The 12,581-nt window shown below is 38.5% G+C and overlaps 1 long non-coding RNA gene across 2 annotated transcripts; it reads left to right on the top strand.

Annotated features, from left to right (window-relative positions):
* The first annotated feature begins 2,934 nt into the window (after window positions 1–2,934).
* Window positions 2,935–6,452, top strand: LOC132055562 (uncharacterized). 2 transcript variants are annotated; one of them, XR_009414607.1, is made up of 3 exons: window positions 2,935–6,014; window positions 6,102–6,186; window positions 6,370–6,452. It is a non-coding gene; the product is annotated as an uncharacterized LOC132055562 (long non-coding RNA). The 2 variants fall into 2 exon arrangements; XR_009414605.1 differs by lacking the exon at window positions 6,370–6,452 and having other exon boundaries at window positions 2,935–3,296; window positions 3,367–6,014; window positions 6,102–6,361.
* Window positions 6,453–12,581: the final 6,129 nt, after the last annotated feature.

Below are 12,581 nucleotides of genomic sequence, written 5' to 3' on the forward strand. Positions count from 1 at the left end.
AGATGTAATGAAGACGATGATAACAATGATGTTGATAATACTTATGGACTTTTACGTATACGCGTCTAAGTATGTATAACTATTATGTAACACCGAGCTTATATGCCCGGGTATGATCTATCGCGCGCACACCACTGCAGTTGGATACGGATAACACTGAGCCTTGGTAGGGCCAGGTATGTGTATCACCGAGCCTTGTCATGGCCGGGTATGTAAAACACCTAACCTTCATAGTCGGGTATGATACGAATACGAATATGAATATATATATATATATATATATATATATATATGGTCCCTATGAAAGACAAGTAAGTAGATATGATGAAGGCCACTAGAGGTACCTCCTGATTCTCCCATCTTATGCTATATCTTATGCTATTTCTTATGATGTCTCTTATGCTCCTACTATGATATTGATTATGCTTTACATACTCAGTACATTATTCATACTGACGTCCTTTTGTTTGTGGATGCTGCGTCATGCCCGCAGGTGGACAGGGAGACAGGCTTGATCCATAGATTTCTTATTCAGAGACTACATAGAAGAGCTCCATTCCATCCGGAGCTACAGCTTTTGGGTATTATTCTTTTGTGTATATACATATGGGCATGGCGGGGTCCTGTCCCGCCTATATGATGTTACCTAGTCTTCTTAGAGGCTCGTAGATAGTGGTGTATGGTTAGATGTCTTGCAGCCTTGTCGGCTTATATTTTGTATATTATTTTTGATAGCCTCGTCGGCTTGTGTGTATGGATATGGGCATAGTTCTTGATGATGTTATAATGTGTTGTTGCCCAACGAGATTAGTAATATTGATCTATGTAAATTATGAGTAAGCCATGTGGCTCACCTAGATGTGAATATGACAAAGACGATAAGAGGTGCCCGGGTGGGTTAGCACCGGGTGCCCGTCACGGCCCTCTGGTCGGGTCGTGACACGCTTCCACAGTCCCATGAATGCTTCCGCTGTCCTTGCCCAAATGCACAGGCCTCTATAGCGGTACCACTGCCGCGGTCCTGGTGCCGCTATAGCGGGACACCAGACACCAGAAACTGCTCAAGTTTCATCAACTCATCCTAAAATTCTGACTATCACCTGAGGCCATCCACAACCCATATATGCAGACATACATAAAAACACGCTACAAACGCACTCGTGGCATCCGAATTTCCAACGGAGGTCTTGTTGATCGAGTCAACTCCCGATATCTCAAAACTAACTTCCCAACCCAAGTCCCAAAATGCACCCGAGTGCATTGGGAACTGAACCAAATATACGCACAAGTTCTAAAAGACCATACGGATCTCTTGGAATCGGCGGATTCTAGAAAAACCTCTGTTTATTCAAAAGTCAATTTTGAGTCAACTCTTTTTTGTTTAAAGCCCAAATTTGCCACAAAATCACCCAAATCATATCCAAAGACCTCGGGAAGCGTGTGAATGGTCCTCTCGGGTCAAATGTGAGATCCGTGGACATGACATAAACTTCATTTATCACCTCCGCCCTGACCTTCACCTGAACGCCCCGAATCGTGATCTCCATGTCTGGAGAGGACTAATCAACAGTGGGGAGCATGACATAAAACTCCCTGACCCAGTTGGAGTTGCAATTGCCGGGGCGCCGAACCAACTTCTTCCACCCAATTTCCTGTAAGCGGTTTTAGAAGTTCGGGGCAAGCTCGTCCACCCGGTCCATAATAAAACCCCTCTCGTGCAACAACCCCTTACTCTACTGCTCCATATAGCTCCTTCGACACTAAAGGTTGACGAATCAGGAATAAACAGGAACTGCTTGTTGTTGTTGTTCAGCCATGACGTAGTAAGACTGTCCCTATAAGAAGAGACCACGTTAGTTCGATGTTGCACCAAGTTCAGCTAAGCTATAAGACATGTACAACCCAAACAAGGACCAAACAAAACTTAGCCTGGGTGAGAGAGCTGCCAGAAATTAGATTCTGCACGAATAGCCTTCGCTGCAGCGGTAGTATAACCGCTGCAGCGAGGCCGCACCTGCGGGTGCCGCTCATCTTCTCTAACGAGAAACCCTTTTCCAACAAAAATGGTGGCCCAAATTTTCGACAAAATTTCTACAGATTTCGACATGGATCGGGCAATATTTTAGCATACATGTCGTTTACACCCCATGAAGCATCTTTTTAACAGCAATTAGACCCAAAATTCCAAGCATTATCAAAAACATCCCTGCTAATTGCATCCACTACCCCAACAAGGTTCTACCCCCATTTTCAAGCAGATCTTAAGTAATCAGTGATGCTAAGACTTTCTGAACATCAAAATAACATGCCATAATTCGGAATCTCCTTTCCCTAAGGAATCAAAACCCTTGTTTCAAAATCCCAATATTTCAACACTACCTAGCAACCTAAGCATGAATTTTTTTGAAATAATGGGGTTTAACAGTCTAATAGAGAAGTAGAAAGAGTACATACATTGAGTTGGCAAAGGATTGCAAGATTTTGCTCCAAAAATCTGACCCTTGCTATTCCCACCCAAAAATCTGCCTTTTCCTTTGTGTTTGAAAGTGTGGGAGTTGAATGAAGTGGATGGGGAATTTATAAAGGGGAAGAGGGGGAATATTAGGAGACTAAGGGAGTGAATGAGGGAAGAAATCATGGGGAGTGGAGAGGTTTTCGAAAAAGGGGGGAGGTATGAAATGGGAGGGTGAAATATCACCTCCCCCGTTTTAATTCTACACAGGTAGTTCATTGCCGCGAGGATCCTAGATCCCTTTGCAGCGATACTCTTGTAGCCAGAAGCAAACCGCCGCAGCGACCCACATATTATTTTGACTTTCGAATCCCGACAATGGCTCGGGTCCCGCCCATTCCGGCCATAGGGATTTTAATCACATATGAGTCCTGGGTTCCTCGATTTTTCTGATTTCGCAGACTAAGATTTTCAAACACTACTACAAAAACGGCCTTTACCAGCAATTATTTAGTGGCGATAAGACAATTGCCGCTAATTGATTCTTTAAGCTGAAATATTAACGGCACATGAACATTAGCCGATGAAAGAAATAGTTTTACCGATAATAGAAATAATTTGCCACTAAAAATCGCTAATTGAAACCAATCTTATCATTTTGCCTTTCTCTCCAATTCTTTTTCATAACATTTTGATAGTCCCTCCACTTATTTTAAGAAAAAATAAAAGGAAAACCTAGCCCAAAATTCAATTTTAGCTGCGCATCGTAGACTAAAGCAACTGTTCTCTCTCTGAAACTGAGGTCGCCGGCTAGCCATCTTCTCTGCAACAATGTTGATTTTGGGTAGGTGCTGCTCAACCGTGGCTGTCTCAATCTTCTCCCACTCATCGGTATCCTTCTCTTTTTCGTGTAGGTTTCAAGATTGTTGCTGACATCAGTCTTCTCCTTCACTTTTTTGTCTTCATCGGCAAAATATTACGCTTCCTGTGTACCCAAACACTTGAGGTTATGTCGATTTGATATTTTTTATAACCAACTATGTCTTTCTGATTTGTAAAGTAAAGTTTTCTTTGTTTGCTAAGTCGTGTTTTGCAATATCTGATTAATTCCTCCTTTGTTTCCTCTACTGTTTTATGAATTGGTTCCTCTGTTTGCTAAGGCTGTTGTTATTATATTCAGATTTTCGTGATTGTTTAAAGTTTTCTGACTGTTTTTGATGACTATTGAGATTTTAGTTGAATCTTCCACAAGTCGAGGTGTGAATTCAACTGTGTTCGAAATGTGTACGACAGACTCTTTAATTGTTTACAAAAGCCTAGTCCCTGGTTCCAATTTGCTAGGTTTCTTAGCAAATACTAAGGGAATTTTAGCGGCTTAAAGGTTCAAAAAGTATTTACAACTATAAGAGAGATGCTATCAAAATTATTGGTTGCTAGACCCTGACCGGATTTATTTATAGTCAGGTGATTAATGAAAATGTTGATGAATGCAGCTGTATATAATGTCAATTTCTCTACTGGAGTTTCAGTTTGGATGTGTAATGAGTATTTTATTAATCTAATATTTAAAATAATTGCATAAATACCTTCAATGAGATGTAAAAGATAAATTCTTGAACTTGTCTAATTGGATATTCTTTATGCTCTGACGTCCTGGTTGATTAAAGAAGTGCTGATTATTTCACTTCAAGAGTTTCTATTGATTCCAAAAAGAGGTACTCAGTGTTCCATATTCAATTCTGAGCAATTCCATAGAATTTGAAGAATAGTTAATATTGCTTTTGATGCCATCTACTCATCCTACATCTCTATGTATGATGAATGATAATATATTTCAGTTTGAAAGATGATTTGGATTTTCATTCCTATTTGATATATGTCATGATTATTGGTATTTATTCTGAACTTTGTAGTTATGTTTATGACTTTATTCTAGTTTCCAGACCCTAACCTGGTTAGTTTATCCGCGCGAAGGTCTTAAAAGACCAGAAAAATTTCTTACTAATATCCAAACATTAAAAATATCTATTAGCTTATAGCTCAGTTCCTGGGCATTGATATAACACACACACACACACACAAAACCAATTCAATGGAGAATATCTCTGCTTAGAAATTCCAGCTACCTTAGAGAACACATAAGTCTATGACAAAAGATGCATTGCCAATAGAAGAAACATTATTTGTTTTCAATTGAGTTATCTAAAAAGCAATAAGTACTGTGAGCTTTGTAAAGTGACCTTCTGTGATATGTTGTATGGTTATCAATCGATCTCCTAAGCTTAATACTTGGTACAACACTTTGAAGTTTATTGGATTAGGCTCGAAAACTCGTCCGTTGTGAGTAGAGACCATCGCATGCTTTAGCATTTATATATTCAGAAATTTGAAGATCTCTTTAGCTTTAAAACTAAACCATTGTAAAGTTATAAAAGGACTTAAATATTATGATGTATTAATAAAAACTGAGAAGTGAACCTGAATTCTATCAATCATCGTATTATGGAGTAATAAACTTCAATGAGCTTTAATTCCACATGGGACTATGGGAGAGCTACATATTTACCTTTTGCATTTAGTTAACAGGAACTCATGCTTTTTGAAAATGGCAGTGACAAAAAAAGTGTGTAAATTGTTGTACTTCCTGTCTAATTAACCATCCTTATTTTTTTTTTTCCAGTTGAGTGAATCTCACTAAATGCAAAGCTTTTCTTTTACACTCTTTATTATCTTTTCTATACCATCTTAGACGCACTCATGTTAGACGCAATCACTCTTATGCTAATAAAGTGAAATGCATAAAAATCAACTTGAGCTTCAAATTTAGGATACACTTCTATTTGAGGTGGTAATTGTTTGCTAATGCTTTAAATGTGGTAAGTTAAAGCAGGGTGCTTGTTAGAATCAGATTACTCTTTTTTCCTCTTCTTGATCAGTCTTCACCATTAGATTAGATGGACTTTATGGAAAAATTCAATTTAACTCCAAGGTAGAAACATACATAATATAAAATTAAAAAAAACCTACAAGCTAAAAAAATTGGCAATAATTTATTACATAGCCTTCAAAGGGCTTAAATTGTGAATAATGATAAACAGACCTAAAAGATTGAAAAGCTAGACAGATTTTGACATAAGTAAATTAGAAGAAGAAAAGACCTTATGTAAGAATAGATCTAATCAAATGAATGTGTGCTTTTTCTTTTTGCGTGCGAGCTTCTGTTTTCTTTTGTGCGCATTATGTTCTTCAGATCAGCATCGACAAAAGATTTAAAAAATATGTAAGATCTTCTATTTTAACAGAGAGGAAAATAGAACTTTGTTTCTAAGAGGTTTATTGTCCAGATTGAATTTTATATAGTCCTATATAGTCGCTAATCAAATTTTCCTAACTTTCTAAAGACATTATGTTCTTATTCATTGAAATTTAATGTGCATTTTAATTGTTTAGATGATATCTTTGAGCTATGCAGTCAGAATTACTCCAAATGAGAGAATTAATGAGCAAATATACTCCCTTTGAATCTACGCCTTAAGATATCAATGGCACCTCAAGTGAACAGGTAACTCGATTTTTAAACTTTTAAACTTTTTTAATGAAATTTTAATTGTATAAAGGTATTATCAACTAACGTGTTAATATTTATCAGGTCCCTGATGCCAACAGTGGCCATGAACGAGTACCACAAGCATTAAGGATGCCTAGTGTTGCTGAAAATACTCAACCTTCTCACGGTACTACTCATCTATATCCTTAGGCTCCTCAAGGCATTTCCCAATATCTTTGTCAATCTAGAAAAGTATTGGTTTTACCAAAAATGCATGGATATTTTGCACGTGCTGTCTATCCTCACAGTATTCTTCTTTACTTGCTTTTCAACTTCTGCCTGCTCCTACACCATTTCCCTGCAAACTCAGCCGTGAGAACTTCTGCCATATTCTTTGTTTGGCACTTGACAAGGGATGAAAGGCCATAATCATGTCACCATTCGAATCCCGGTGCGCCTCGATGCCTCGCTTTTTCCGTTTCCTTAAAGTAATGACCATCTGTATTGATTTGAGTATATGATTCCTTGAAGGTGAAACTAAATGTTTTTCTAACTTATGACAGTCTTAATGTTGTTAACAAATTGTCCAAATTTTGGTTAAGTCTTCATGAATATACATGTCCTTTTTTTTTTTTTTTGGTTCAAGTCATGAATATACGTCTTTAAAACAATCCTCCAACTAGCTAAGACTAGAGCAATTAGTTCATTTCTTAACTGGAACATGAAGCCATCTTGTTTGACATTAACTGTAAAAGTATGAATAAGTAGCATGTGTTTCAAACTACCTTTTGAATATGTAACCTGTAACCAACTGTAAACTTTGGCACTACATGGGCATCTCCGGTAACAGGTCTTGATTTAGTAAATAAAGTGATATCTTAAAGAGCTTAATAGTTTCAAAGTTTTAGGTGGTTCAGTGTTAACAACATAAGTAGTCCAAATATGTCTTTTCTGAGCTCATGAGTTAAAGTATGGTTTTCACTTGTATGGCAGTTTTGTCCAAATTAAGGGTAGAGCAAGATGACCAAGTTTATTTTAAGGGAAGTTTTCACTTGTAAGGGCAGTTTTAACACATTTATTTTATTATTTCAAGGCATACTGTCTGATGTTCGTAAATTTCGCATGTGGAAGATTTCAATATGATGAAGAGTTGAGGAAATTATTTGAAGACATTATTCGATAGGATTGGTTATATTAGTTCAAACAATATAAGTTTATTTTTTAAGTTGTGACATTAATATTTAGGATTAGTACTTCATTTTAGTTGTTTAGATTCAATGAGATTTTGCAATACTTTATTGCTACTAAGCGGCTCTCTTTTTACTAACAATTTTTGTTGGATTTTCTAGTTATAAAATTATCATTAAAAGTGCAAATTGGATCATTTTTTGGACGAATGTAGTAGCCATTATTAATGACGGCTAAACAATAGTTGTTAAAGCTTGTGACTTTTAGTGTCAATTTAATTGAATTTACGGATTGTAAAAATGGACGTTAAAGGGGGAATTAAGACATTTTCACAAGCAATATTGTAGCCTTTGGAATTGCCACTAAACAATTGTCGTTAAAGACGTTTACTATTAGCGGCAATTTAAATAAATTTACATGCCATTAAAATGGACGCTAAAAGAGCAAACGAAGACGTTTTCAAAATGGATATTATAGCCATCTCAATTGCCACAAGATAATTGACGTTAAAACTACTCTTTCAGTGGCAATGTAATTGAATTTATCGGCTATAAAAATGGACGCTAAAAGAACATAGTTAGCCGTTATGAATTGGCTTTAGCAGTCAAATAATTGTCGCAACTAGTTGCCGCTAAAACTAATGGTTATTAGCGGCAATAAATAGTAGTCTTTACCAAAGATTTCCGAGAATGGTCGGGAAAGCCTTTACCGACCCCAACATTGCCGGCCAAAGACTAATGGCTGGTAAAGGCTATAGCGGCGATTGTTATTGCCGCTAAATCCATTTTTTATTGCCGCTAAAACCCCTTTTTGTAGTAGTGAAAGTTTGGTGCGTCGTCCCCTTGTTAGTACAACTGTTCTAACCAGGCGTGTTCCGTACGGCCGAGGTATTGATACCCAGTGGCAAGTGAACCCGATTAAGGATTTAAAAATTGCATTTTGGTACGAGGTGCTTAAAATTCATAACGTCCTGTGTAATATAGCTTTGCGACCCCAAACCGCCTGACGCCGTTCGGGGACGAACGGTTATTTAATCAGTATCTGATGTAATGACCCGCCTTATCACAACCCATTTTGCTTAGGCCGTGCAGGCACTTACCTTCCCACCTAGATAAGCAAACCCTCAACCCAACAATGAATAAATACATGAAAGAATGAATTAAAACAACAGCATAGAACAAATACGTAAGTCTCACGATATATCTATATATAAGTAGTAGAAAGTGCAAAAGACAATAAACACCCTAGGGTCTAGTCTGAATAATACAGGAACCTCTAATGAGAATAATACAATCTGGAATACTAATACATAAATGTCTATGTCTCTAACATAAAAATAGGACATATGATAAGGAAGTCTTCAAGGTCAGCGGACGCCATGCTCACCCTAGAAACTCGAAAGGAAGCTGAAGTGTCGATCAGCCACTGGTCACAGAAGTGGATCCGACTCGGCACCGTGCATTCATAAAAGAATACAAGTGCCCAGTGCAGGCCGGTACAAACAACAAGATCGGTAGGCATCATCGGCCGACTAAGCATAGTTAACATAATTCAGATAATAAAGCAGATAACCAAATAAACCAACCAAGCATCAGACAATATAATCACAACCGAGTATCCGTCATCGCTTATGTAAAGCATCTAAACCTAAATATGTCAAGTCTGAATATATCCGATCCAATTCAATCATCGCAATCCAATCACCAAGCATCTCAATCAAGTCATAATGCAATGCAGTGCAATAATGGTATGAATGCAATGCCATGCCATGCAAATGAGGTGTACACATGTACTCCGGACGAAAATATCGACGTCTCGGTAGCACAACCCAGCGTGACTCGCGAAGTCTAAGTGCCACCCCTCCCGGATCTTTCCCAACAGACATACGGGACCCCGGATCTTTGCCCACAGGGGGACTCTCACCGGCACCACCCTTGGGGACCCGCGGAGTTCATGCACTAACAACGATTCCGGAATATCATTGAAATCGGCCATGCAACAACGATGCCGGAATAGATCATCGGACATCGACCATCTCACAATCACTCAAGTAAAAGAGTTTGTCAAATATCAGTTTCACACAATCAACGATTCTAGAATTGAACCTCGGACACCGGCCTTCTTACAATCAATCATGTAAAAAAGTTTATCAAATATCATTTTCACACAATCAATGATTCCGGAATTGATGTTCGTATATCGGCCTTTTCACAATCACTCAAATAAAAGAGTTTATCAAAATATCAGTTTACTCGATCAATGATACCGGATCATCACCGGGTATCGGCCATGCATCATGAATGTGTGAGAATGCGTGCGATGCGTATATCAATCATCAACAATCAAGTTTAATATCATAAGTACTAACAGTGGGGTACGCCAACAAGTATCATATCACAATACCAACAATGGTATGCCAACAATATATCAATATTACAAGCACCAACAGTGGGTACGCCAACAATATATCCAAGTACTAATACCAACAACGGATAGGTCAATTCTATCTCAATCAAGACGATAACACAGATTTCAATATCTACCAACTACTCATGGCATCAAACCATCACAATGGAACAATCAAAGCACACATAACGAGGTGGCTAGTCCCAACACATATCAGGGCCCAACCTAAGGCAATATCCGACCCGACTTCATACCCGAAGGTTCATATGCTGTCTCTGACATTATAATCTAAATATATGTTTCGCTATATGAAGTCTCACCAACGGTAAGCCATAACCTACCTGGATGGCCGAACCGCAACACCAGTAACTCACTCATTTGCCTTGCCCTTCCGCTGAACCTCAGAACCAAAGTAATCTAAGCATAATCGAATTCTATATTAGAAATCATGAAGAATGATACCCATATTGCTACTATTTCAGTTAGGTCAATTCTAACCCTAGAAATTGGGGAAACGAGCCCACAAGGGCAAAACGAGAAATTTGAGGCCAAAATACCAAATTAAGTACTAGGTGATCATAACCTAACCACTAATTGTTGATTTAACTCAAGGATTAGCCTAATTTCTGATTTCAAGTAAAACCCCTAAATTGGGTGTAAGCCCTAAATCTCCAAATCCGAAATTTAACGCTAAAAGTGGAAGATATATGCGTAATAAGCTTATATTAGTCAATATCTAACATAAACATCACCAATTTATCATTAATAATCCTAGGGACAATGTTCTTCCAAAACCTTCTTTGAACTTCCATCACCATGGGTTTATTAAGGGAAAAGGGGAATCTAACATGGTAATGGAATAAAGGAAGAATGAAGAAATGGGCAAGATTTACCTCCAAGATTCTCCTCCAAATATCCCTAAGAACAGTTTCTTCAAGCTCAAATATCGAAATGGAAAATAATGAGGGTCTAAGGCTTATTTAAGACATACTTAAATGAAAACACTGGCTCGTCACCGCTATAACGATAGTGGGGCCGCTACAGCGGTGCCGCTACGACGGCTGGGAGGACGCCACAGCGGTATACCCAACAATACCCATGGCCGCTCCGGCGACCAATACACCACAACAGCGGTGCCGCTGTTGCAGGCACCAGATACCAGAATCCCCCGAATTTTCTAAGTTCTCAATCGAAATACTGGACTATTCCCAATTGAAAAAATCCATACTGATTAGTTATATATCAAGTTGTATATTCTTATGTCATTAGGAAAACAAAATTTGGAGGCCATCTGCTCACAAACCCAATACACAGACCCGCATAAAAATACGCTACGAACGCGCTTGTGGTCTCAAAATTTCCAACGGAGGCCTCGTTGATCGAGTCAATCCTCGATGCCTTAATTTTAATTTTCCATCCCAAGTCCCGAAATGCATCCGAATGCATTAGGAACCGAACCAAATCCACATACAAGTTCTAAACGACCATCCAGACATCTCAAAATTGATGAAATTCTGAAAAAAGTTTATTTTTCCAAAAGTCAACTTTTGATCAATCATTTTTCACTTTAAGCCTATATTTTCACAAAAGTTGGCTGAATTCGGTCTAGACACCTCCAAAAGCGTGTACATGGTCCTCTCGGGTCAAAAGTGAGCTAATCAATGCTCAGGAACGGGCAAAAATGCCGAAGAGACTATAATGACCAAACGGGTCGTTACACGCCTAGTCGTTATTAGACCTTCCGCATCTCGCGTATGAAAACCAAGTGCATCGTCATATGATTGGTCTACGGAGGAGTTTTAAATGTAATATTTACTCGCAGTTGAATTAGATAAGAGTTAAAGAGTTGTGGGGCCGGGGGAAACGTCTTTGCTTCAGCGGATCAGTGACAGCCATAGTGAGCTCGCTGTAGCAGACTGCTAGTCCGCTGCAGCAGCATATGCGAATCAGAACCCGCATTTAATGACCTTATCTCGGGCTTTAAACCCTCTTGTCCATAAAACCCCTCTGCTAAGCCGTCATTAGGGTATTCCCTAAGTAAAACACTTAGTGACTAGGTAAAATTAGCCCTTCAAACATCCTTCGCGTTATCTACCTTACAGATTTCTCTATCACAATTTTCGGCTCAAAGATTTGAGAGTGGATATTCCATGAACATTCGTGAAAGCTTCTCGGCAACGAGGTACGTTATGGTTTACTTGAGTTAGACTTTGATTAGTAAATCATATATATGCTATAGAATTAATGGGAGAAAGCATGATTTTGGTCTTCGAACATGGAGTTCGACTAGATATTGCTTAGGTTAAGATAAATACTGATTTCTGGGGGCATCGTGCCATTAAGTGAATAAGAGAAACAAGATGCGTCGTTGATAGGCCTAAAAAGGGGAAGCAAAGTAGGGAATAGGGTTTGTTATTGATCTAGTCAGAGGGCGGGGCATATGCAATTCCCGAGTTGGCCATAATAGAGTATTGTTGTACGATGGGTAGGGGCGACCTGCGGCTAAATTATTGGTGTCCTTATTGAGTATTCATGTTATCGTTATTCTATGTACTGAGCATGCGGAAATCGTCATTATTTACTTTCTTGTTCATTCGGAGTGTTTCCTTAATTGTGTTATTGGCGAGTCAAGTCTGAGTCTTGGCATGGCTATCGTGTGATGACATGTAGTCCTATTTTATGTGTCCTCATGGAGCATCCACATTGTTAGGAGGTTGATTTCTTGAGTCTCTATATGACTTGTGACATGGTGATTTAGGTTCCTTGATATAGATTTATTGATTATTCACATTCCTTAATTAATTATGGAACGGAAATAAATTGTGATGATAAAGATAATATAAATATGAAAAGGCACATTTGATAGGGAGTGAGAATGTGGCCTAGTTATGGGCTCGTGATCCGAGGTCAGTTTCAGAGCGAGTGTTACATGGACACCATGGGTCCCATGCAGGTCATGACTAATTGGACAAACATTACCATTTAGCA

The sequence above is a fragment of the Lycium ferocissimum genome, chromosome 1 (genome assembly GCF_029784015.1).
Source record: "Lycium ferocissimum isolate CSIRO_LF1 chromosome 1, AGI_CSIRO_Lferr_CH_V1, whole genome shotgun sequence".
NCBI classification, from domain to species: domain Eukaryota; kingdom Viridiplantae; phylum Streptophyta; class Magnoliopsida; order Solanales; family Solanaceae; genus Lycium; species Lycium ferocissimum.